This window comes from Plecotus auritus (assembly GCF_963455305.1).
Source record: "Plecotus auritus genome assembly, chromosome: 2".
NCBI lineage: Eukaryota > Metazoa > Chordata > Mammalia > Chiroptera > Vespertilionidae > Plecotus > Plecotus auritus.
In genome coordinates, this window is record NC_137771.1 from 183,714,462 (window position 1) to 183,741,208 (window position 26,747).

At 39.2% G+C, this 26,747-nt stretch overlaps 1 pseudogene across 1 annotated transcript; it reads left to right on the forward strand.

Annotated features, from left to right (window-relative positions):
• LOC308242149 (transformer-2 protein homolog beta-like) lies at positions 1 to 26,747 on the forward strand (annotated as a pseudogene). The gene is made up of 9 exons (XR_013961677.1): positions 1 to 179; positions 16,137 to 16,270; positions 17,304 to 17,459; positions 20,133 to 20,321; positions 22,377 to 22,492; positions 23,642 to 23,725; positions 24,971 to 25,030; positions 25,710 to 25,783; positions 26,607 to 26,747. The product of XR_013961677.1 is annotated as a transformer-2 protein homolog beta-like (transcript).

The window sequence follows — 26,747 nt, forward strand, 5'->3', positions numbered from 1 at the left end:
GAAGCGGTTGGGTTCTCAGCGGTGCGGCAACTTGTGGGTGCTGACAGGCTGCGGCCGAACCTCTGTAAAGAAGGTGCAAGAGGTGGGCAGCTTCGGTTGAAGCACATCGAGCCGAGCGGCGGAGGCAGCAGCAGCTAGGAGTCATGAGCGACAGCGGCGAGCAGAACTACGGCGAGCGGGTACGTAGAGGTGCTACAGGGGGGCGGCTGTGTGGTCCCAGCTTCTTGCATCTCTTTCCAGGCCCGCCGGCCTCGGACAGGGATGTGGGCGATTTCGGCTCCGAAGTCAGGCCGGGAGGAGAGGAGTCGGATTGAAAAAGCGTTTGTGAATAGTGTTTTTATCCGTGAAGAGGAGAGGCAGGTTTATGTGGCCCCGGACCCGAGTCGGCGTTTTTTTCTGTTATAAGGGGGGATTAAAATGGCCGCTGCGTCCCCTCGGTGTTGGGGGAAGGGTGCAGTATCTTATTTCGCCGTTGCTATCTTGTGAGTCCACGCGGGCCGGCCCCGCGCCTCACAGGGATACTTGGGTTAGAAAAAGAAAAGCACGTTCATTGGGGACTTTCACCCGGTGTTGGGATTAAGAAAGGGTCGACTTATGAAGCACCCCCCACCCCCGGCCCCAAGGATGGAACCTAGTGTGTTCTTGGGGCTTCTTTTGGGATGGGGAGAACTAACCTGAGGTAGACTAAATTCTCGGCCCGTTAATTTGAGGAGATTGCGCGCGTGCTTTGTGTTAGGCCTAAATGGAGTGCTTTTATTTGATACCGAAAGGGCTTTCAAACCAAAACTCGTTATCAGTATACCAATAGAAGAGACCACGAGGTCTCTTAACTTTTCTTATTTTATGGAGTACATATTTTTCCATGGGATTGTGTACGACAAATTGGCGGGCAACGACGATTTATGGCGCCGTTACTTCCTTTGTTTCGAGGCATTCTAATTCTGTGGACCACTTGTACCTGTTCTTTTTGTTGTTATTGTTCTTTTTTTCAGTCTCCACCTCCCCGGTGGAGATCGGTGCGGGTTGATTAGATTTCAGGAATAAAACAGTTCCCAGGTTTTAAACAGCATGTTATGAAGGTTGGTGGCGGGGTGTAGGCTCTAATGACGATGCAACAATGCAAGGCTTGCATATTTGGAGATTAAGGAGAATTTGTTCGAAGAGTGGTAAAATGCACCATAGAACATGATTTTTTAACTTGATGGAAATAAGGTGGGTGTTTTTACACTCTGTTACTTGTTAAGATTTTTCCCCCCTTTCTACTAGAAATAAATAAATCTAATTGTCAGGTAAATCTACTCAAATATCTTAGCAAACGCATGTAAAAACAGATTCGAGGTGGTTTAAAAATATCTTAGCTCCTGGCACATTAGTGAACTTACTGTGTAACATTGAAGCCAAATCTGTTTGATTTGGTTTGAACTACTCAGGTCTCCCTTATATATTCAGGTGAATGTTTCGTAGGGTAAGAAAGTTTGAATTGGGCTCACAAATTGTGAAGGTTGTGACTTCTGGTTTCTACTAGTTGAATATACTTTGGAAACCAGTCATTGGTATTTGGACTGGAAGGGAAATGATAATTTTTAGTACTCATTGACAAAACTATTTCTGGGTACTTTTGCACTGTTTAGGTACTACAAAATGACTGGTTTCTGACTAGCTTAGTTGAATATTCCTGGAAGAGTTACTCGGATCGTGAGCTTGTGGAGATGAAAATTTGCCTAAAAGAAAATAAGTATGTTTTACATAAGAGAAACAGTTGTGGCTAGGTCCAGGTTTGAGACAGCTGAAGAGGTGTCATTGAGAATTTTTTTGAAGGGGGCATATTTTCTTCTATACATCCTAGTGTTTTCCATAATGCTGTTACATAGAATAGGTATTCACTAAATTATTATGGAAAGAGAAAGATATAAAATAACTTTAAGCTACATGTTAGGAGAAAAAATTTTCTTACTCAGGAGTCATGGCTTTCCCTGGAAGACATTTCTAAACTTGAAGTTGTGGGATACTTCCATTTTATTTGGTTTGGTGTTTTGTATGTTTGCTTTCCAATTGGTGGTTGGAACCTGGAGTTGTTAGAATAGACCTAAAACATGTGTTTGGACTCCCAGAGAATGCTTGGCAAACCATAAAAGGTCAGTGGAACAGTTAAATTACCATAAAAAGGCCTGGGGAGGTAGAACAGTCAAGTCTGATTAGCAAAAAACTTGCTTTTGAACACTGAAAGCAGTGAAAAAGTTGCTTTTAGGGCAGTAATCTTGGACATGCCTGTATCCTCTTTGTGGAGCCTGAAAAATTACTTTTCATTTCACTTTAGTCTCTCAAACATTCCAAACTGATCATGTAAATAAATCGCTCATACAAATCTCAGTTCGGCTGTAATCTCACCCTTTGTTTATATAAATCTCTAATCTACTCTCTCACAAACCCCAAAGTAACTCCAGAAATTTTTTGCCCCCTAATCCTTTAGACATTGGAAGTTGTTCCTCTTCTAAATAGAAATGTTGTGTGTGTATGCAGTAATATATTATCCTCTTAAAACTGATTTAGTGTGCCTCCCCTTGTCTTGTTTTAAATGTGTATGTTGGGTGTGTTCTTGAATATTTGTAGTTCATGTCACACTTTCATGGCAGAATCTACCTTTTACTACCTTTACCTGGGATTTTTGTGTCAAAGTTGATTACAAGAAATGTGTCTCTAATTAGAGTTGAGGTCCCTGATCTGACCAAACGTATGCAAAAGTAAAATTTTTTTTATGGTCTCCAAATTAAAGTATCCTCCAGAATTTCTAAAACTTGCCTGCAAACTTTTTTTTTTCTGCAAAGGGGCTGACATCTTTGCCATAAGAGGCGCTCTTAACAGATATGTCACATTTGGTAGATATTGGCTATTTTTGTAGACGTATTTGCAATATAGTTCTTCACCTTTAATCTTAACTTTCGTTAGACATGAATAGTGTCTGGATACCATCACATCAAGCTGCCCTTCAGATTCTGCATTGTTTTCTGTTTAATCTATAATTCTTTGTGTATTCTTTGCTTTTAGCCCCAAATTCTAATTTTTATAATTAAAACATCTCAATCTACTTCTTTTCTAGAAAATTGTATCCATTGCACCAGCTTCCTTTAATTACAGGATTGAATTTATGGAGTGGGAGGAAATAGTTTGTTTCATAGTGAATGATTAGGTATGAGTCTCCTGAAGAAACCAGGTTAGCCAAGAATATTTTAATATTGTGGATAGTGTCTGAAACTAGAAAGTGACATTGTGAAACTGAAATTCCAAGTGATAAGTAATACTGGTTTTGTTGGTGGGGGGATGGAGAGGAATTCAGATGGTGAGAGATACATTACATGGAATTCCCCTTGTACATCCAATTCCCATTTATGGCTGATAAAACCCCAAACCTAAGTGATTAATATTTTTATAGTTGACGTTTTTGCTCAAGAGTACCAAACTACAATTGATTGTATCTTTTGCACCTTAACACACACATTTGTTGATCCGTTGTTTTTTTTTTTACATAAACTAGTGGCCTGGTGCACGAAATTCGTGCACATTAAAAGGAGATTAATTAGAGCAAATAATTTAATATTGCTATTTGCCTTTTCTCTGTAATAGAAGTGTCAGATGAAAGAAAATTAGTAAAATGTATATGAAAACCGTCCTCCTGTCAGAGTCTGGGGCACACCACGGGACCCAGAGTCAAGTCCCCGCCCACCCACATGCGCCTCAAAAATCGCGTGAGACCCAGACTCGGCCGCGCTCCCCCCACCCCCCCATTGGGATAGATCCAGACCTGGCTAGTCCCACCCTTGTCAAGTCCCGCTGGGCAGGGCACGTAGCCTCAGGTAGCCTCAGGTCCCCTGGCCCAGCACCAGAATGGGGGGCGTGGCCTGAGGTCCCCCAGCCCAGACTGGGGTGGGGGGGGCGTGCCCTGAGGTCCCCCATCAAGCCCCACCAGGCAGGGGGGGGCGCAGCCTCAGGTCCCCCGGCTCGGCACCAGGAGGGGGGAACAGCCTCAGGTCCCCTGTCAAGCTCCATTGGCGGGGGCGGGGTGCAGCCTCAGGTCCCCCCTAGGTGGGAGCCGTGGCCTGAGTTCCCCCAACTCAGCACTGGGGGTGCACCTTGAGGTACCCTGTCAAGCCCCGCCAAACGGGGGGGGGCCCAGCCTCACGTCCCCTGGCTTGGTGCTGGGTCGGGGGGCGCGGCCTGAAGTCCCCTGTCAAGCCCCACCTGGTGGAGGACGTGGCCTGAGGTGCCCCGGCCTGACACTGGGGCCGGGGGGAGCAGCCTGAGGTCCCCTAGCCCAGCACCAGGACGGGAAGCGCACCTAGAGGTCCCTTGTCAAGCCCTGCTGGGTGTGGAAGGTGGCCTGAGGTCCCCTGTCAAGCCGCACAGGGGTGGGGTAGGGCATAGCCTCAGGTCCCTGCTGATTGCTTGTTAAGGCCCTTATGGGAACTTGGCCTCAGCTGTGGGAGCAGCCATCTTTGTGACGGAGTGATGGTTAATTAGCATATTCCCTCTTTATTAGGTAGGATTGCATTATCTCACAGTGTATAGTGATGGGGTGGTGATTGGTGTGTAGGAAATTTAAGTGTTTTACCAAGGTTAGTTTTGGGTGGTATGAGCCCAAATTAGGTATGGTATTGTCAGTTTTGTTTTTAAGCTGCAAGCCAGAAAAGTTCTTCACTACAGCAAATTAATCTTCAAGTTACCTCAAATCTTTGCTTTGAATTGGGTTTTGGGAGTTATTTTCAGATTGTTACTTTTATCAACATGGATGGTCTAAAATGGTAGCATGAAATGAGATATGTCTTTTGCATTGATTTTTGTGCTTAGGTATTAGATGAAGAATAGGTAGTCTTCTGAAAATCAAAAGGCATACTTAAACTTGCTTTTGCTGGAAAGTACTGAATGTTTTATGAATGTAAATTTTAGAGTACTGTTTTTGCAAAAGATCTCTCAAAAGCATGGGCTGAAAACTGATGGAGGTATGTCAGATAGGGTTTTCAGAGTATATTCTCAGTTTGAGTATTTTTCTGTCTACCCAATCTTCTGGTAGAGTGGCTGCAAAAAAAAGATTAAATAGTCCTTATAGTGATATGAGAATTAACCATAATGGCAGGATTGATTTGCTCACTCCCAATTTTTAAAATATTAACCTTGCAATCAGCCTAATGAGTTTGCACGTTTTTAATGTTACATGAATTCCACTTGTAACCTCTAGAATCGTTTTAACAGAAAAATTGTTGACAGGATGGGACAAGTTTCTGCTTATTTCTAAGTAGGCTCTCTTCAAGTAATTAGCTCAATAGTTGGTCTTCTGGTTTTATAAAGTGGCCACTTGGTAGCTACGTTGAAATAAACCTCTTATGTACATTATTTAGTAGTGTATTTTGTAGTTCAAATACAAAGAAGAGGAAAGGTTGGAAAGGACTAATAACAGCAGGAAGGCGTCCATATTGAAAAGTTGTGATATAGAGCTTTGGCCTCCATTCCAGTATCTTCTGCATCCAAGTCCTGTGTCTCTACATACTCTTTAGAGGAGCCCTAAGAGGAAACCTCCTTGGGTATTCTGATTCCACGATTACATTTGTGCTGCTAGCAAACAGTTCCCATTACATTTTAGTGATGGATACTAAAAGAAAACTAATTACTGTGACTCACGTAAATAAAAACCTATTTAAAATTTTTCCTGAGTTAAGTAAACAATAATTGACTTTTTAAAAACGATATTGAGCCCTGACCGGTTTGGTTCAGTGGATAGAGCATCGGTCTGCGGACTGGGGGGTCCCAGGTTCGATTCCGGTCGAGGGCATGTACCTCGGTTGCGGGCACATCCCCAGTAGGGGGTGTGCGGGAGGCAGCTGATCGATGTTTCTCTCTCATTGATGTTTCTAGCTCTCTATCCCTCTCCCTTCCTCTCTGTAAAAAATCAATAAAATATATTTTAAAAAAAACAACAAAAAAAACGATATTGAAATTACGCTTACTTTCTTAGAAAAGACAGCACTTCCACAAATAACCATGGCGGTCTTTATGCCCAGATAGATATAAAGACTTTTTTCTTTTTTTTAAAGAAAGCTTTATTTTTCCCAGAAAGAAAATAAAACTAGGAGAGGAAATTGTTGACAGTGAAACAGAAGACATAAGATGAAATGCAGGAAAACTAGGGTGTTTTATGAGGACAGTATTTTGTTTAGGATGTTGAACAGGCACTAGTATATTGATGTTAAATATTTTTAGTAACTTGAAGAGGTGAGCTATACTTTTCCCCATATTGCCACCTTTAAAAAAGTAAAATTTCTCCTTTGGACTGCAGAAGATTTTAATATTTGTTCATTGAGGGGGGGGAGTTTACAACAGTATTTGAAAATACCAATGTTGCACTCTTAATTTGTTCTGCTTTCCTTCATAGCTACTTGAATGTAGTAGTTGGCTGGCTTGATTTTGGTTATAAATTTAGTAATTGGACCATTCCGAATATAAAAACTTTCTAGAGCAGTTTTCTAGGGGTAGGTTAAACACTTAAATATAGTCTAAATTTTTCATATTCCCTGACATTGTTTTTCTATAGAGCTCTTTAGACCTACGGTACAAAAATGTGTGACATTAAATACATTTCTTGACCTTATAAGACAAGTCACAATTTGTAAATCTCTCCTACCCTGAGCCCTGTCATCATTGTACAAATGAATTGTTCATGCTTTCCTTTCTTGCACTTTAGTATTTACGTGTCACTTTTTGACTGGAGTTGTGCTTTTGATGCTTAACATATTTTCTATTGATGGATAAAATAAGTGTGAAATGTAATAGTTCTTAAAATGTTAGATGAACAATAAATGTTCAGTAGCACACTTCACATTCAACTTAAGCATGACAAATGAGACTGATTACCATAAATATTTTAGAACCAGCAGGAGACTATAGTTTCAGGTTTTTGAGCTGCATATTCTAGGTGTTTTTAATTATTTTTTTAATCCAAAACGGGATTTTTTTTTTTTTTTTTAGTTTTAGTTTTTTGGCACTTGATTTTATCCTGGAGTTTTAAAATATTCTTCATCCTGTTCTTTTTCTATTAAGGTTAATGTTGAAAAAGGAAAATGCGGAAGTTGTCATTTGACAAGTTTTATAAATGAGTATTTGAAGCTCAGGAATAAGTGAAGCTGAAATTTGAAAAAATTAAAAAATGCATGCTAATTATCAGACCAGAAGTCTCACTTGTAGAATATTGAGCAATTTGTGTGAAGTGGGGAAAATGAAAGAAGTCAGAATTTGAAACGGAAGAATGAAGAAAAGAAATAAAAATGAAGTTAAGGTAAGAAGTCACCTAGAATCAAAAAGCACTATGCTAAGTCAGTGGTTGGCAAAGCGCGGCTCGCGAGCTACATGCGGCTCTTTAGCCCCTTGAGTGTGGCTCTCCCACAAAACACCACGCACGTACAGTGCGATTGAAACTTCGTGGCCCATGCGCAGAAGTCGGTTTTTGGCCTGAGTGAGTCTATTTTGAAGAAGTGGGGTTGTTGGTCAGGCGACGGGAGGCGCGGGAGAGGCGCGCGCAATTCATGAACGAGTTGAGTGAGCCAGTCAGTCACCAGTCTCATTGTGTGGTGGTTAGTGCTAGTCGAGTCCGCAAATCATGCACAGGTGACAAAAGTACCTACTTGAAGCATAAAGTTAACCTGTATTTTTCCAACCAGCTGCAAATCCTACAGGTATTTTTGTCATTAATTTAAGAATTATAATTATTTTGTGTTGGTGGCTTTATTATTATAAAATGAAACTTTTGAGAAACCAAGATGGCGGCAGAGGTGAACACCTAAACTGCTGCCTCGCACAACAATTTCAAAACTACAGCTAAATGACAGAACAGACATCATCCAGAACCAAAGGAAAGCTGGCTGATTGGAAATTCTACAACTAGAAGAAAAGAGAGGGGCACACGGAGACTAAGAAGACCTGCAAAAGGCTGAGGTACGGAGACGCGCACGGAGAGGATGGGCGGCTGAGTGCCTGGCTAGCTTTCTCTAGCGGGAGAGAGACAGAAGCTCCCGACTGCACTGAGCCCCAGTTCCGAGCGAGACCCTGGGGACCCAGACTCATACGGGGGAGTCTGGACTGTCGGGAAAAGAGAGGAGCGCACGGAAACTCAGGGAGCCGTGAAAGGCAGAGGTCTGGAGGTGCGAGTGCGAGCAGAGAGGACTGACTGCTGACTGTGCCGCTGGCTTTCTCTATCGGGAGGAAGACAGAAGTCTCTGACTGCGCTGAACTCCAGTTCTGAGCAAGAATCTGGGAATCCAGATTCATTGGGGGAGGAACTGGACTGTCTGGCAGTGGGCGAAACTCGAGGGCGGCTTTCTCTCAGAGGTTCTTGCAGCGGTAACCGAGGGACAGTGAGACCCAGGGGCCTCGTAGGGCAGGGCTGATGGGAAGCCAAGGCTGTCTGCTCAGCCCTGAAACTGCCCCATCCAAGTGGAGCACACAGGCTTTTGCAATTTTGTAACTCTTGTCTCATAAGGCTGTCTCCAGCTCCGAAGTTTTACCAGTGTAGACACAGCTGATCCTCACAGCCAATTGGTCTGGAGGTCAATTCCTCCCAGTGATACCTACAACAATCAAGACTTAACTACAACAGGGCTGAGCACACAGTCCACAAAGGGGGTGCACCAAGAGTGTCCACCTCAGGTAACTGGAGAGACTGAGCCACTGTGCCCTAGAGGACACCTACAACACAAAGCTACCCTACCAACTCAGGGAAGCAGCCAAAATGCGGAGACAAACATCACCAATGAAAGAAATGGAGGAAAACTAACGACTGGATATAGAGTTCAAAACCATGGTTATAAGGTTTTTCCAGAATTAAAAAAGGCCAATAAATTTAGCAAGACCCTCAAGGACATGGAAAAGGACCAAATAGAAATTAAACATACACTGACTGAAATAAAAAATATTATACAGAGACCTAACAGCAGACTAGAGGACCGCAAGAATCAAGCCAAAGAGTTGAAATACAAAGAAACAAAAACACTCAGCCGGAAAAGAAAAAAGAATCCAAAAATTTGAAGATAGTGTAAGGACCCTCTGGGTCATCTTCAAGCATACCAACATCCGAATTATGTGGGTGCCAGAAGAAGAGAGAGAGCAAGATACTGAAAACCTATTTGAAGAAATAATGACCGAAAACTTCCCCCACCAGGTGAAAGAAATAGACTTACAAGTCCAGGAAGCGCACTGAACCCCAACCAAAAGGAACCCAAAGAGGACCACACCAAGACACATCATAATTAAAATGCCAAGAGCAAAAGACAAAGAGAGAATATTAAAAGCAGCAAGAGAAAAACAGTTAATTACCTACAAGGAAGCACCCATACGACTGTCAGCTGAGGTATTCTTTAAGAAGAGGAAGAAGAAGAAAAAGGTAAAGATAAAAATTATGAATAACAAATACATGTCTTATCAACAAGTGAATCTAAAAATCAAGTGAATAAAAAATCTGATGAACAGAATAAACTGGTGAATATAATAGAATCAGGGGCATAAAAAGGGACTGGACTGACAATTCTCAGGGGGAAATGGGTGTGGGGGGTGCGGGAAGAGACTGGACAAAGGTCGCACACCTATTGATTAGGACAGTGGGGAGGAGTTAAAGGCAGAGGGTGGGGTGGGAACCGGGTGGAGGGGAGCTATGGGTAGAAAAAAGAGGAAACATTTTATTAATCGGAACAATAAAGTTTTATTAAATTTAAAAAAACCAGCTTTTTTTTAGGTGCCCTGTTTGACATGGCTACAAAGAAGCAAAGAAAAACGGAAGATGGAAACCGTGATTTTAAAGTTGAATGCACATTCAAAACTTAAAATGGCCTTCTGACCTGTCTTATTTGTCAGGAAAAATTGGCGCATAACAAGAAATCACATTTGGAGAGACACTTTACAACTAAACACGTGTCATTTAGTACTAAATATCCTGTGGGTGATGCAAGGAAGAAAGCAGTTGAGGAACTTCAGAAAAGTCAGGAAAAAAAAAAAGTTCTGTATTTAATTACTGGATGCAATCTTCCATCAATGTTAATATTGCAAGTTTTGTTGTTAGTCAAGAGATAGCTAAGAGAGGAAAACCATATACAGACAGTGAATACATAAAAAGTTGTTTTATAAATGCATCCGAAGAGCTATTTCCGGATTTTAAGAACAAAGCAGATATTCTTTAAAAAATTAAAGAGTTACCATTGTCTGCTAAAACAGTGAAAGATAGAACAGTCAAAATGTCTTCAAATATAACCAACCAGCAAGTTGAAGATCTTAAATTGGTTTCAGCTTTATCAATAGCAGTTGACGAGTCTTGTGACATAAATGATACAGCACAAGTTTCACTTTTTGTACAATTTATTTCATCTACAGGTCCTAAAGAAGAACTTTTAGGATTATTGCCACTCAAAGGTCAAGCACGTGGAGAGGATATAGCAAATGCTGTAATTGAGTGCATTGAAAAACATCATATTCCACTCGATAAAATTGTCTCAATTTCAAAAGACAGGGCGAAAAGTATGACCGTCATAAGAAACGGGTTTGTTGCTATTTTGAAAGAAGAAAAGATTAATCACGAGATACTTACCGTTGCATCATTCATCAAGAAGCGCTTTGTGCACAGACATTTCCAGAAGAAATTTGCGAAGTAATGGAATTGGTGATTAACATCATCAACTCCATTATAGCTAAAGCTCTTAATCATCGCCAATTTAAAGAATTTTTAGTTGAAATGGAGAGTGAGTACGCAGATCTGTATAACAAGGTACGTTGGTTATCAAGAGGAAACGTTTTGAAACATTTTGCTTCCTTATTAACAGAAATTAAAGCATTTCTCCTTGAGAACGGTGTTCACTATACAGAACTAACGAACAATCAGTGGATCCAAAAATTTTATTTCATGGTAGACATTACGTCTCATCTAAATCAGCTTAATCGTAAACTACAGGGGAAAGGAAACACAATTTTTTCAATGTTAGAAGAAGTTATTTCATTTGAAAACAGGTTCTCTTTTTGCTCAAGATTTTGAAAGAGAAACTTTGATTCACTTTCCAAGCCTGTTGAAACATCGCCAAGAAAATAATTCTGATATTGACATTTGCTATTTCAAAACACTACTTTTAAATATGAGGGAAGCTTTTCTCAACAGGTTTCAGGAATTGAGAAACAGTAAAGTGACATTAGCCTTTGTTAAAAAACCTTTTAATGCTACTGTAACAGAATTAAATTTTTCTCCCTTTAATATTGACATTGGCAACTTTGAAATGCAAATGCTGGATTTAAAAAAACAAAGAATTGTGGAGCTCAAATTTTGAACGTCTTTGTGCTGATATAGAAATATTGGAGAAAAACAAATGTGAACTTAGTTCACAGCACAAGTGTTCTGCTTTGAAAGACCTGGAGAAGGAAGATATGTTGATTTTTAACACCTGGAATAGTATTCCTGACTCATGTAATCAACTGAAAAAACTAGCGTTTGCTCTTCTTTCCTTATTCGGGTCTACATATTTATGCGAACAATCATTTTCAAGCATGAACCTTATCAAGAGTAAATTGAGAAGTCGTCTTATTGATGAGAACCTGGAATCATACCTAAAATTAAAAACAACAACATACAAACCTGACTTACCCAAACTTTCCAAGGAGATGCAAGGCCATTGTTCACATTAGTGTTTTGTCAGTTATTGTCATGATTTAATTTTATGGATATTGTAAGGTAAATTGTAAGGAATTTAATTTTATCAATAAATAATATCGTTATTAAGTATGACACCAAGTTTTATTCAATGTACCTATAGTTTAAGACTTAAAACTGGCTCTTACAGACCTAGATGCATTTAAAAACACAAGTCCCCTATCTGGAGCTGATTTTAACTATGGTCTAGAGTTGGGTATCTTCATTTCTTAAAAGCACCATACATGTTTATGATGCTAGTTAAGTCTCACTGACTTAGCCAACCTCTTAAAGTTTATTAAGTTAATTTTAGGGAACGTTGTGGAGTGAAAGAAGATGTAGTGTGGAGGATTGAGAAAGGTATGTTGAGATGGTTTGGACATATAGAGAGGATGAACGAAAGGAGATAGATGAAACAAGTATGCAAGATGAGTGTGGATGGGAGAGTTGGAAGGGTCGACCTCATCGAACATACCTCAATCAAATTGAGGACGTTTTTAGCAAAGGCCAGCTTAGGAGTACCCTAATTAAGTTAATAACAACGTATCTACCTATATAGTTTAAGTTTAAAAAATTTCGCTCTCAAAAGAAATTTCAGTCGTTGTACTGTTGATATTTGGCTCTGTTGACTGATGAGTTTTCAGAACTCTGCGCTGAGTAATGACTAGTCTGTTTATGTGTCCCTGTGTATTTTGCTAAAAATGCATGCATTATTTGTTTAATAGAAGAAAATATATACAGGGTAAAGAAGTGCCTTCCAGGGAGAATGTTTAAATTAGGTAATTCTAATTTTAACGTCTTAGTCAAATTATATTGAAATGCGACCTAAATAAAATAACCCTTTGTGGTCAAATACCAGGCAGGAATGAGCTTTCCAGCATGGGTAACAGTGGCTTCATGTTTCCTCTAGATTTTTTCCTCTTTCTAACTGCTGCTCCTAGCGACATGAATAAGTACCTCCAGAGTTGGAACTGGTGGTCTCTTCCACTCCGCTGGACTTTTAAGAGTCTCATGCTCTACTGACTGAGCTAGCCTGGCCCGGTTCCCCCTGGACTTTTACTATGCACTGACCCCTGTCTTAGTACTAAGCAAATATATAGGGTGGGGCAAAAGTAGGTTTACAGTTTTGAGTATCCCAAAACGTTTGTATTATTTTTTTCGCTAAGTCAGTGAGACTTAACTAGCATCATAAACATGTATGGTGCTTTTAAGAAATGAAGATACCCAACTCTAGACCATAGTTAAAATCAGCTCCAGATAGGGGACTTGTGTTTTTAAATGCATCTAGGTCTATAAGAGCCAGTTTTAAATCTAATTACTGCATCCAGTCTTTTAAATAATACAGGAAAAACCTAGCAATTAGATGGCTATTCCCACTTCTGTCACCTTGCAAAGGTTTTCTTAGCTACTGCCTTCTCAGAATAGGAAGATGAGAATAAGGTGTTTTGTTGTAAGGCTGACTTTTTTTCCTGGTGTGTTTCCTGTAGGTTGTATGTTACTATGTGACATACAATTCATAACTGAATTCTTCAAGACGTTTTCAGGGAAATTTGTCTTTGTTTTAAGTATGTTCATCTTAGTTCATGATTCTTCTCCTTGAGGTACAGATGTCCAGAATAGTGCTTCTTTTGGTAGGATTTAATGTTGACACCTGTTGTTTGTCAGCTGAGAGTAGACTTGAAATTTTCCTTGTGTAGAGGGTTTTCCCAGCTGGTTTTACAGATTTACCTGTGGATTAAGGTTTAGAGTTAACTGTATGCTTTTAGATTTGGCTAATAATTTAATTTTAGATCTCATTTCTTCTAGACAGGCTAAATTTCCTTGCATGTATTTCCAAAACCAGCTAATGGCCAACATAACTATAAAGGGGTTTAACTTTTTTAAGGATATTTCTGGTGAGAACAGTTGGTGCAGGCATTGTTTAGATGTTAAACTAACCAGGTATCAGTATAGAAAGGGAAATTTTTGCATTCTGGTGTTTCCCCCTTTCCTGGTTAAAGAAATGATTGCCCACAAAATATATATGCCAGGTAGTTTCACAGGCTGCGTGAATTCTTAAAATTCTTGATTTGTTAGAATTTCATGGGGGAGCTCTTAATATGGCTTAGAAGGCTGTTCTATTTAATAAAGCAAGAGGGTTTTTAAAGAAGGGGAATCTTGACCCTCTCTACTCAGATCCCTATGCTGACTGGTTTCAATTAACTTCATAACTTTGTTGGTAATCTTTTTTTTTAATTTAATAAATCTTTATTGTTCAGATTATTACAATTGTTTCTCCTTTTTCCCCCCATAGCTCCCCTCCATCCGGTTCCCACCCCACCCTCTGCCCTTACCTCCGCCCCCCCCCACCCCCCCGTTCTCATCCATAGGTGTACAATTTTTGTCCAGTCTCTTCCTGCACCCCCATACCCCTTTCCCCCTGAGAATTATCAGTCCACTCCCTTTCTATGCCCCTGATTCTATTATATTCACCAGTTTATTCTGTTCCTCAGATTTTTAATTCACTTGATTTTTAGGTTTACTTGTTGATAGACATGTATTTGTTGTTCATAATTTTTATCTTTACTTTTTTCTTCTTCCTCTTCTTAAAGAATACCTTTCAGCATTTCATATAATACTGGTTTGGCAGTGATAAACTCCTTTAGCTTCTTCTTATCTGTGAAGCTCTTTATCTGACCTTCCATTCTGAATTATAGCTTTGCTGGCTATAGTAATCTTGGTTGTAGGTTCTTGCTATTCATCACTTTGAATATTTCTTGCCACTCCCGTCTGGCCTGCATAGTTTCTGTTGAGAAATCAGCTGACAGTCCTATGGGTGCTTCCTTGTAGGTAATTAACTGTTTTTCTCTTGCTGCTTTTAATATTCTCTCTTTGTCTTTTGCTCTTGGCATTTTAATTATGATGTGTCTTGGTGTGGTCCTCTTTGGATTCCTTTTGTTTGGGGTTCTGTGCGCTTCCTGGACTTGTAAGTCTATTTCTTTCACCAGGTCGGGGAAGTTTCCTGTCATTAATTCTTCAAATAGGTTTTCAGTATCTTGCTCTCTCTCTCCTTCTGGCACCCCCATAATTTGGATGTTGGTACACTTGAAGTTGTCCCAGAGGCTGCTTAGACTATCTTCAACTTTTTGGATTCTTTTTGCTTTTCTGGTTGAGTGTTTTTTGCTTCTTTGTATTTCAAATCTTTGACTTGATTCTTGCATTCCTCTAGTCTGCTGTTGGGTCTCTGTATAATATTTTTTATTTGAGTCAGTGTATGTTTAATTTCTAGTTGGTCCTTTTTTCATATCTTCAAGGGTCCCGCTAAATTTATCAGCCTTTTCTAGGATATTCTTGAAAAGCCTTTATAACTGCTTTTGAATTCTATATCCAGTCGTTTGTTTTCCTCCATTTCTTTCGTTTGTGATCTGTTTCTTTGTCTCCGCATTTTCACTGCTTTCCTGAGTTGGTAGGGTAGCTTTGTGTGCTAGGTTTCCTATATGGCCCAGTGAGTCGGCCTCCCCAGTTAACCTGAGGTGGACACTTTTGGTGCACCCCTTTGTGGACTGTGTGTACAGCCTTGTTGTAGTTAAGTGTTGATTGTTGTGGTATCACTGGGAGGAATTGACCTCCAGGCCAGTTGGCTGTGAGGATCAGCTGTGTCTATGCTGGGAGAAGTTTGGTGCTGGAGACAGCCTTATAGGGTCAGACTTGCAAAACTGCAAAAGCCTCTGTGCTCAATTTGGATGGGGCGGAGTCTCAGGGCGGAGCAGACAGTCTTGGCTTCCCGTCAGCCCTGCCCTTGTGCGCGCCTTTAGACCTCTGCCTTCCGCGGCTCCCCTGAGTTTCCGCTTGACAGTCCAGACTCCCCTCGTAAGAGCGTGAGTCCCCAGGGTCTCGCCCGGAACTGGGGTTCAGTGCAGTCAGAACTGAGGTTCAGTGCAGTCAGGAGCTTCCGACTCCCTTCCTCTAGGGAAAGCCTGGGGCAACCTCCGCATTCAGTCTTCTCTGCGAGTACTCGTACGCGTGCGCGCCACCAGATCCCTGCCCGCCTCGTCTCCCCCGAGTCTCCGTGTGCCTTTCTACCGGACAGTCCATACTTCCCCTGTATGAGCCTGGGTCCACCGGGTTTCGCCCAGAACTGGGGTTCAGTGCAGTCAGGGGCTTCCTTCCCCCTCCCGCCAGAGAAAGTCAGCCAGGCACTCAGCCGCCCTCCCTCTCTGTGCGCATGTCTCCGTACCTCAGCCCTTTGCCGCTCCTCTGATTTTCCGTGAGCTTTTATCTTGCCTTATAGTTGTAGAATTTCCACTCAGCCAGGCTTCCTGTGGTTCTGGGTGATGTCCGTTCTGTCTTTTAGTTGTAGTTTTGAAATAGTTGTGCGAGGCAGCAGTTTAGGTGCTAACCTATGCTGCCATCTTGGTTTCTCTCTTCAAATTAAACTTTTGACATCTACGTGTAGGAATCCCGTTCTGCTTCCAGAAGTGGAAGTGCTCATGGATCTGGGAAATCTGCAAGGCATACCCCTGCAAGGTCTTGCTCCAAGGAAGATTCCAGATGTTCCAGATCAAAGTCCAGGTCCAGATCTGAATCTAGGTAAGAAAGACTGTTGCTCTTAGCTTTGAAATTGGTGTGAACTTTGATAGGAGTAGATCATTTGTTGGCCTGTATAATAGTTAGTAGAAGTTAAGTTAATCATAAGTTCTAGAAGACTGAAGACTGTTTAATCGTTAAAAGCCTGGGCTTTAGAGTTAGGCTTCAAATCTTACCTGTTCGGTTCTTTTCTGGTTTGGGCAGATTAACCTTTTTCCACCTTAGCTTCCTTATATAAAGGCAAGTTAGTAGCAGATTAACCTTTTTCCACCTTAGCTTCCTTATATAAAGGCAAGTTAGTAATAGTACCAGTTCTTCAGAATTGAGTTTAAGTCAACTACTTACTGCAAATATACTGCAGAACATTGGTTTTCAATAACTGCAATTTTTTATTAATAGGTGTAAGGTAGTATTATATTGAATGTATGTATAAAGCAAAAGTAATACCACATGTACTTTGTTTTTAATGTTGGTCAAAAGTATGCCATACATCCTGGTTTGACCAGGACAGCCCCATTACATGCCTGTTATGAAGCATCATTAACCGTACCTTTTCTCTCTTACAATGTGTCCATCCTGATTTAGATGACTATTCATATCAGCACTCTATCTAGTTAAGAGCAGCTGGTTGCTTTTAAAACACAGCAGAGGAAGCTACTATGATGGTGATTTTATCTTAAGTGAATGGTGGGCAATAATGGGAGAAACAGAAAAATAGGGTGGTAATCTGAGAGGGAGACCGATTAAGCTAGTATGAATGCATGTTTCCTGATTTTCAAAAGATAATTGAATGTGTTCTTTTATATTTTTAATAAGAAAGATTGGAAGAGAACTAGTGGTTTTGGAACCCTTTCTAACAGTTGAATTAACTATTGGTACAGAAAAAAAGTATCAATCCCACCCATTTGGTATCATGTTAGTATGTATATGCCTGGATTGTGTTCTGTCTTCTGGAGTTTAACTCTAGAGTATTAAAAAAATGAAAGCCATATTTTGTCAGCTATTTAGTCATGACCTTTAAGCCTTTGTTTTGCAGGTCTAGATCCAGAAGTTCTCGAAGGCATTATACAAGATCACGGTCTCGCTCCCATAGACGATCCCGTAGCAGGTCTTACAGTCGAGATTATCCGAGGCGTCATAGCCACAGTCATTCTCCCATGTCTACTCAAGCAGACTTCATGTCGGGAATCAGGTATGATGAAAAATATTCTGTGTTTTTGAAGCAATAGACTGTCTAAAACCACTTAATTTAATAGTCCTATCTCTTTTTGAAGTTAGAACTGATTTTGACAGTGGAGCATTAGCAGAGAGTTACCTTTTTGAGGCTTTCTAGTGCAGCCGTGGGCAAACTACAGCCTGCAGGCCGCATCCAGCCCGTTCGGCTGTTCTATCCGGCCCGCGGAGCCGAAAGAGCGGAGGGTTCTCTTGCTCTCCCCTCCGCTCCTTCACCAGCAGCAGTGTTAACATGGCAACGTCGGGAAACACGGCCGCAGCTCCTTCTTCTGGATTTATATCCGCCCATTCAGTAGAAGGAACAACCTCTCAATCTTCCAGAGGCTCCTTGTAATGCCCGCGGACGCGTCCCCCGACATCACCCTGGGAATGCGTAGACACATTATGGTGGTGATGTAGGGAGACACACCCCTGGAGAGCACATTATCAGAGCATTAGCTAAAAAGGAGACCAACAACACTGTTCCCACTGAAGTTGATGTTTTAAAGACCAAAAACCTTTCAACCCAGTCTACATTGCCATCTACATCTACATCCCGGGCATAATTTGGAAGTTGCACTAAAGAAAATGTTTAATTTACTGTTTACACATTTTGTTCTTTTCTATTTGTTTTAGTTTTACATTATTTTATTATATTTAAGTTTAATTTGAATGGCTTTTGTACCTTTCCTTTGTTAGGCAATTTTATTTTGCCTTTGCCATCTTCAATATAAGGTATGTTATTGTGCTATGATTCCTCCATTTTTTGAAGTTTCAAATTATAATAATTAGTGTTTACATTCTTGTTAAAATGTTTGAAATGAATAAAACTATTGAAATAAAAAAAAAAGACCGTACCCTTTTATGTAATGATGTTTACTTTGAATTTATATTAGTTCACACAAACACTCCATCCATGCTTTTGTTCCGGCCCTCAGGTCCAGTTTAAGAACCCATTGTGGCCCTCCAGTCAAAAAGTTTGCCCACCCCTGTTCTAGTGTTTTGAAATAATCTCTTTTTAAAAGGTATCTCCCAGCCTGGCCAGGTAATTTAGTTGGTTTGAGTGTCTTCCCGATATGTCAAGGTAGTCAGTTTAATCCAAAATCAGGACAAATAATAAGAATCAACTAATGAATGTATACATAAAGTGGATCAACAAATCTTTTCCCCACCCCTCCGCTGCCACCTTTTAAAAGTTAAATAAATAAAAGGTGTCTCCCATGTAAGGTGTACATTTGGACTATCAGTCATATTTAAGTTAGCGCATTGTCACATTTGTTATTCAGCCCATCAAATAAAATCTCCATGTGCATTATGTTATAATATTAATACATTAGATCATATAGCATCTATGTATGTGTTCCATACTTAATGTTACTTAAGTTTTCTGGGTTGGTTATTAATACCTTTTACATAATGCTTTCCCATTTAATTGTAAGCAAGTTTCTTTCAGGTAGTAAGGCTTTTTCTTGTCTTTCATGAGAGGTTCCAAATGAGATGGCATTTAGTGTATTTATATTGTGATTTCATTATATAATCTAAATGGTTTTGTAGAGTGTGTGTTTGTTTTGAGAGTGGAATGGAATTTAGAGTAAATAAATGAAAACTTGGGGTAAATTCATTATGGCAACTGGAATGTCATCAAGATGTGGTTCACTTTTCTTTATTATAATGATTGCACGCAAGCTGTTTAATATCTGTTAACAGTTTAGTGCACATCTTCTTTGACTTCATTTGTGTATGTGAATAGTTTATATGTTTCTAAAAATAGGATCAAGCCTAGCATGCTCTATATTTTAATTCAGCATTTTTAGTTTATCATTTATTTCTCTGGCTTGTAGAGACAATGCTGTTCTGATTGTGTGTACATATTATGAATGTGTGAACTTCTTATGTTTTTATTACTTTTTAGAGAGGGATAGAGATAGAAACATGGATGAGAGGGGCATCGATTGGCTGCCTACTGCATGCCCCCTGACTGGTGACCTCTTGGTTCCTGGGTCAACACTCAACCACTGAGCCACACAAGCCAGGCTATGTGAACATTTCTTAAAATAAATTCCTCGAAAGTGAATCACTTAAAATTGCCCTCCAGTCTCCCCCGAAAGAGTTAGTTTTTTAATAGTATGTGACCCTTACCCCCTCTACTTAATTCTAAGATTAAAATTGCTCCTGTTGTAATCCTTTTTGACGATTTGTTTATTTGTTTTAGCTAATCCTTAACTGGGGATATCTTTTCCATTGATTTTTGTTTTGTTTCTTTGTTTTATAAAGAGGGTGGAAGGGAGGGGGAGAGACAGAGGGAGAAAAACATCGATGTGAGAGAGACACATCCACTGGTTGCCTCCCGCACACGCCTCGACCGGTGCCGGTGATCAAGCCTGCAACGGAGGTACGTGCCCTTGACCGGAATCCTAACGGTCTGTGGGTCGATGCTCTTACCACTGAGCCAAACGGGCCAGTGCCTTTCTGCCCATTCTTAAACATGCTTGCAGCACTTGCTGCAACACATGCATTTTTAAAGTGTTTATTTAGTCTGTTTATCTACTTTTATTCGTAGTGACACTTTTGGCTAATTTGTGTATGGTGTTCCCTTTTTATTTGATTTATGGCAAAGTTTCATAAAGTTTAAAATCTACTTTTCTATTTTTAGGCAAATCCTGATCCCAACTGTTGTCTTGAAGTATTTGGATTGAGCTTGTACGCTACAGAAAGAGATCTAAGAGAGTAATTCTTTAAATATGGCCCCATTGCTGATGTGTCTATCGTATATGACCAGCAATCTAGACGTTCAAGAGGATTTGCCTTTGTATACTTTGAAAATGTAGATGATGCCAAGGAAGTAAGTAAAAGCCTGCCTGTACATTGTAAACTAGCAGCCCTATTGTAAACTCCCAAGTATTTGAGGAAGGACAACTTTTGTTTTAATATTGTAAATAGGATGTGTAAATGTAACTTGAGTTACAGGAAATGCAATCTTCTGGGAATAGATTGAAGTCAATAATACTTTGAACTTTTTCATCCTTTTATTATGGAAAAATTCAAATATATACAGAATAATAAAAAAGTGTGACAGGGCAATTGGTTATATTATGCCCCACTTCAGTATACTTAGCTTCTGGCCTGCTATACCTCCAACTCAGTCACCCAACATCACCACATTATTTTGAAGTAAATCGTGAGGGCAGCACTTCATACATGACTGGTTCCAGGTAATGATATACATACTAAGTATAGTTATCTAAAATATAAGAAGGTTAATACTCTTTAGAATATTTTATCAGTGTTTACATTGAGCCATTTTCTACAATGAAGAACATTTAAAATGGATAACTGTGACTCAAGAAAAAGGGACTGGTTTCATATTTAAATGTTAATTGACTTTCAGGCAGAATGGTGGAAGTAAAAAAAATTAGTATGTTGACTGAAAGTGAACATTTACATCGTGAATATGGGCCATATTTTAAGAATTTGGACTTTATTTGATACGGATAATAGCTGGAGTCATCTCCAAGGGATGGTATAAAGTATAGAAAAGCTTGGGAAACAGTGATAAACAATCTGAGGTCAATATTGAGATTGGGAATTCAGCTCTAGGTAAAATTATATTTATGAAAACTGTACTTATTTTTGAAAACCATTCTGCTAAAGGAAGAATGGAAAGCTAAATGCAAGTAATTAGGATAGACTACAATTTAAGATATTTAAAGGGGCTTCTTAAGATGTCATTCTGCTTCATTTTAGTCATTCATGACCAAAGATATAAATAGGGTTTTTCCCATGGTTACTAGTAGCATAGGCCTTGTTTCCCTAATTTTCTACTACAGTACCACAGCTTTCTGAAGAATAGCATACTATTATTTTGTATCTGAATCAGTAGTGCCAAGAACTATCTTCTGAGGGCTTAAACTTTCAAACAAAAAAATAGCATAATTGGAATTGGAAATTAAAATCTACTTATGGAAAGAGTGTTCTTTAAATGGTGAACAAAGAGCTAAGTCTTTGGACTAGGGTTTTTTTTGTATTTTTTTGCTTTGAAGTTTTACTGCTGTATATTCTAGATGAAGGAGCTATATGTAGCTGTCTTCATTCAGCTTTTTGCTTCCATAGCAGGGATCCACCAACTTTTCTGCTAAAAACAACTAAATATTTGAGGCCTTGTGAGCCATTAGGGGAATACCAGTCACAACTTTTCAGTGCTGTCATTGTAATGCAAAAGCAGCAATAGACAATGTGTAAATTAATAGCTGGGACTTCAAACATTTGTCGCCATTGAAATTTGAATTTCGTATACACTTATGAAATCTCATTCCCAGCCATTTCAAATCATACCTAATGGTTTGTCGAATACGTAATGCTTTAGAGCTAGAAGCACTGTTTAAGTTTGTTGTTAAATAGAACAATTACTTCAATTACCTGATTTAAATTGACCTTTGTGGCTTTTTTTGATAAACTTTTCTCCTGAGTTTTATGACTACCTTTTAAAAATTTAACAGGAGAAACAGCCTAAAGTTGTGGGCCATGATGTTTTACCAACATTGAAATAAATTAACGCATCTAGCTGAAACATCCCGTCAGACTTTATTTTTTATTTTTTTATATATTTTATTGATTTTTTTTTTTTTTTTTTTTTTTTTTTTTTTTTTACAGAGAGAAAGGGAGAGGGATAGAGAGTTAGAAACATCGATCAGCTGCCTCCTGCACACTCCCCACCGGGTATGTGCCCACAACCAAGGTACATGCCCTTGACCAGAATCAAACCTGGGACCCTTGAGTCCGCAGGCCGACGCTCTATCCGCTGAGCAAACCAGTTAGGGCCAGACTATTTTTTTAACTACTGAATAGTTTGTGACTGTTCAGGATGTATATCACAACTTTATGTATGTATGTATTTTAGGCAAAAGAGCGTGCCAATGGAATGGAATTTGATGGATGTGGAATCAGAGTTGATTTCTCTATAACAAAAAGACCACATACCCCAACACCAGGCATTTATATGGGGAGACCTACCTAGTAAGTTTATTTTCAAGATAGAAATTTTATTGATGATTTAATTTGTTCACTTCATGTGCTCCAGGGAAATCTTTGGCATTTCATCTAATCTTGCCATGGTATAAATAATTTTCCCTTTTTTTCTTAACCAGCTAAAACAATATTTGCTAATATATATTCTGTGGAAACATTCTGATTGTGACACAAAATCTGATTGACACCATTACATAGATCCCATCCCACTTTATCATAAAGAAATGCCATATATTCGGCTTTTCTTGGGTAATTAAATGTTTCTGATTTGGATTATTTTCCCCAGAATGGAAACTTAACCATTATAGTTAAAATCAAGTTTGTGTAAATCATACTTGAGTGCATTCTTTAGTTTTTTTGTTTCCTTAAGCAGAGTGGAAAACATGGGCTGAACTAATAAGATAGTTCTCATTTGTCATCATTCTTATCAGTGTGTGTATTAACTAACAAAGCTCTAATTTGGAGTCATTTTGTTTTAACTTAAATACAAAGCTCATATGTAAGGCAGAGAATTGTACCATGTTCTAAAAGGCTGAACCCCCAGTCTCAAAACTGCATTCTCCATATGATTTTATTTTTCTTGAGTGAAAATGTGGAATTGACAAATTGGCTAAAGTTGAAAGCATGTTAGTAGAATATATGTGCGCCCCCCCCCCTTTTTTTAAGAACACATTTCTTTTTTTTAATTATTCATTTCAGAGGAAGGAAGAGGGAAAGATAGAAACATCAATGATTCTCTCATCATTGATATTTCTATCTTCCTCTCCCTTTCTTTCTAAAATCAATAAAAATATATTTTAAAATACATATTTTTGTACATTGTTACGGGAGGGGGGCATTGTTTATCCACTATGTGAGAATTTAAATGAGAGTAATACTCATTTCCCAGTTAATTCATTAACAGGCCTATGAATTTTTGCCCAGAAGAGGATAAAGAGATTATACTTGAAGCAATTTCCCAGTCATGTCCTATAGAGTTTGGCTGTGTAGGTTGTGTTAACATTAAGAACCAAATGAGCATGGCATTTCTCTGCTGCTGTTAATAAATATCTAAACAGTTTTTAACAGCAAAAAGTCATGTCTAGAAAGATAGGGAAGGCTACTTGATATTTTATAAAGATTTAATACTCTTCACAGTAGCAGCTCACGCCGTCGTGATTACTACGACAGAGGATACGATAGAGGCTATGATGATCGGGACTACTATAGCTGATCATACAGGTAAGTTAACCATAATGTGAGTTTCAAGTTGCCAAAGACATGAAGGAAGCAACAACTTCTGAATCTCAGTTGCAACCCTCCTAATTTTAAGAGAAAGTTTATGTAAAAAGTTACAGAGGTAGTAGAAGGGCCCTTGGGGCTTAGGAGAGAAAAAAACAGAGGTAACATGCCTGGGGAGCAGAAAGAAAACAGAAAGGTGGGGGTGCAAGTTCCCTAGAAGGGAGAGTGCGCCTCAGTTGCAACATAACTTAAAGCAGTATTATGCCTTTTGTCGCCTTTAATAAAAGCATTACTTTTTATGCCAAGATATCGAGAGCTAGTTTTTAAACCAGATTTTTAGGTTTTGTCTCTTTAAATTAATCTGTATACTTTGAGCATGGCGGAAACAATTACAGACCATACTTCCGTTTTTCCCGTTTTTTGTTTTAATATTGTTTTAAAGCAAAATAAGCTGTGCTTTGAAAGTTAACTCTTTATAAAGCAGGGTTGTGGGGGGCGGGTTTGTACATCGAATGTATCATGCACTAAAAGGCAGGTAAAGCTGATTCTTGGAAGAGTCCATAAAAGTATATAAGAAAAATAGTATTAATTTGTTCATTACCAAACTTCAAATTTTTATGGGGTTGGTAGGGTTATGCCTATCATACTTGAAAAACAAAAGATCTTTTCGAGAATACTTTCAAAGATCAAAGTAAAGTTTCCTTTATTTTAGCAGCAGCAATAATTGAGACCCTGCCTTGTCAAAATGTCAATTGTGTAATAAGTATTGCCATAGTAGTAATCTGTGATACCTGATCTTGGTGTGGTGTTGGGGTATAGATATCTTCTTTTAAAAAAAACTATTTGGTAATGTTTTATGAAACTGACAATCGTTGGTGTCTTAATATCTATGGAAGTGAGGCCATAGGGTGCTTCTGACATTGTCCAGCATTTTATTTTGGACAATTTATTTAGAGTATCTTTTGCATTAAATGGCACTTGAGGGATTGCTTTATGGAAGATGAGGATATTAAAGTGGTAGATTTGATCTTTATTTTAATTAATTTGAGCATTTACTTATATTTTTTGTTGTAATGATACTTGTTTTAGCCACCAGAGCTCTGCCATTTTATAAAAAGAGTGGCAAAAGTAGCTCTTTATCATTTTACTTACCAGAATCTAACTTTCGCATATCACATGTTTGTTTTACTTCATGAATTGAAAATTCTTTCAAAAACTCATAAACATTAATTTCTGCCTTTACAGAGGAGGAGGTGGAGGTGGAGGAGGATGGAGAGCTGCTCAAGACAGGGATCAGATTTACAGGTATGCCAGGAGAGGGTTATAAATCTGTACAATAGTAGAAACGGCTCACATGAAGACTCCATTACTAGTCTTTTGGTAGTTAAATTATGTGGCATCGCACAAGATTGGATTGCATGAAGTTCATAAAATGTTGTAACTGACCCCAAGTGATGTGGCCATGGCTTTGTGCATTTGCAGAAATTGGTTAAGCTTTTACTCTGTGGTATCGTTTTTGTACTTGAATAAGATAATGATGGTATAAGGTCATTGATTAGGACGCATAGTATTTTTAGTATCTATTCCTGATAGCTATTCTCTTGTGCTACATTTTCTTTGTTGGCTGTTGAACACTTAAGTCAGTCTTAACAAATTGAAATCACTTTGATACACTAGTGAAATTTATTTTAGGTGTAATTCATGAGGGTGTGCTTGGAATTAGTGGGAAAGACTTCTTTTCTCATATTTTACTTAGTAGAATTTAAAATGGGTTAGTACATTATCAATGGATGAAACAGCAAGGAATATTTGACTTCTGGTAGTATTGGGTGATCAGACCTTGAAATCCCATGACTAATACAGTTTTTGAAGGTTGATGGTAGCCTTCTAGTTTTAGAAACTGGTAGAGGTACTGTGCATAATTATATCTTTTCATCTAATTGTGATCTCTGGAATATTAAATGCTCTTGACATTTATTTACAGAAGGCGGTCACCTTCTCCTTACTATAGTCATGGAGGATATAGATCACGTTCCAGATCTCGATCATATTCACCTCGTAAGTTTTTGACTTGATATTATTTAGTTTATATATTGTAATAATATGGCTTGCCCTACTTAATTTGCCAAGCCATAGCAGAGTAACTTACTTTGCAGAAAAGGGGTTCATTCAAGTAGTTGTTGTTTTTTTAATATATTTTTATTGATTTTTTACAGAGAGGAAGGGAGAGCGATAGAGAGTTAGAAATATCAATGAGAGAGAAACATTGATTGAGCTGCCTCCTGCACATTCCCTACTGGGGATGTGCCTGCAACCAAGGTACATGCCCTTGACTGGAATCAAACCTGTGACCCTTCAGTCCACAGGCCGATGCTCTATCCACTGAGCCAAACAGGTTAGGGCAGTGGTCGACAAACCACGGCTCGCGAGCCACATGCGGCTCTTTGGCCCCTTGAGTGTGGTCTTCCACAAAATACCACGTGTGGGCACGCATGTACAGTGCGATTGAAACTTCGTGGCCCATTCACAGAAGTCGGTTTTCGGCCTGGGCGAGTTTATTTTGAAGAAGTGGCTTAGAAGAAGTGGGGGTGTTGGTCGGGAGACGCGGCGCAGGCGGGCCACAGGATTCGCAGCAGGGGTGGGGGCGCGATTCATGGACGAGTTGAGTGAGCCAGTCAGTCAGCAGTCTCATCGTCCAGTGGTTAGTGCTAGTCGTGTCCACAAATCGCGCACGGATGACAAAAGTACCTACTCAAAGCATAAAGTTACCAGTATTTTTCTAACCAGCTGCAAATCCTACAGGTATTTTTGTCATCAATTTAAGAATTGTAATTATTTTGTGTTGGTGGCTTTATTATTATAAAATGAAACTGTTTTTTAGGTGCCCTGTTTGACATGGCTACAAAGAAGAAGCAAGGAAAAATGGAAGACGAAAACCGTGAATTTAAAGTTGAATGGACCGAGACTTTCGTGTTTATTCAAAACTTAAAATGGCCTTCCGACCTGTCTTATTTGTCAGGAA